Source organism: Rhinopithecus roxellana, chromosome 2 (assembly GCF_007565055.1).
Source record: "Rhinopithecus roxellana isolate Shanxi Qingling chromosome 2, ASM756505v1, whole genome shotgun sequence".
NCBI lineage: Eukaryota > Metazoa > Chordata > Mammalia > Primates > Cercopithecidae > Rhinopithecus > Rhinopithecus roxellana.
The window spans coordinates 189,696,772-189,697,606 of record NC_044550.1 but is presented as its reverse complement, the minus strand read 5'-3'; the positions used below and the strand labels follow the sequence as shown (position 1 = coordinate 189,697,606).

The window sequence follows — 835 nt, the reverse complement described above, 5'->3', positions numbered from 1 at the left end:
TGGCAATGGATCCTTAGACATACAACCAAAAGTATGACCAACAAAAGGACAAATAGAAAAATTAAACTTTGTTAAAATTACCAATTTTTATAAATCAAAAGTCAATATCAAGAATGTGAAATAACAACCTAAATACATAACAGGAGAAAATATTTGCCAATCATGTATATTATAAGGAATTAATATCCAGAATATTCAGATAACTTCCTGCAGCCAATTAAGCCGACTGAGTTCCTTTCCTCATGGGGGCCCAGTGTGCAATGGCTGCAAACAGCAGCTTCCCTGGTAGTGATGCAGCCTGTTTGTTGTATGGGTTGCTCTAAGGGACCTTGGAGACAGTCCTTTCAGATGGATGTTCATGTTTCTGACCTCGCACTACACCAGTGTAGGCTCCGAAGAGTCATGCGAGGTGCCATTGGAAAGCCCCAGGGCACTGTGGCCAGGGTTCACATTGGCCAAGTTATGTCCATCCACACCAAGCTGCAGAACAAGGAGCATGTGATTGAGGCCCTGTGCAGGGCCAAGTTCAAGCTCCCCAGCCACCAGAAGATCCACATCTCAAAGAAGTGGGGCTTCACCAAGTTCAATGCCAATGAATTTGAAGACATGGTGGCTAAGAAGTGGCTCATCCCAGATAGGTCAAGTACGTTCCCAATCGTGGCGCTCTGGACAAGTGGCAGGCCCTGCATTCATGAGGGCTTCCACTGTGCTGTCCCCTCTTAATACCAATAAATTCTACTTCCTATCCACCTAAAAAAAAAAAAAAAAAAATGCTTTCACTTCAATTACCCCTCTTTCTTACGTACTTTAAGTCTGTTATTTTAGTTTTATCCTG

General features: G+C 43.0%; 1 non-coding gene across 1 annotated transcript; it reads left to right on the top strand.

Moving 5' to 3' along the window:
• The first annotated feature begins 207 nt into the window (after positions 1-207).
• LOC115896242 lies at positions 208-341 on the top strand. The gene has a single exon (XR_004056148.1). It is a non-coding gene; the product is annotated as a small nucleolar RNA SNORA70 (small nucleolar RNA).
• The last annotated feature ends 494 nt before the right edge of the window (positions 342-835 follow it).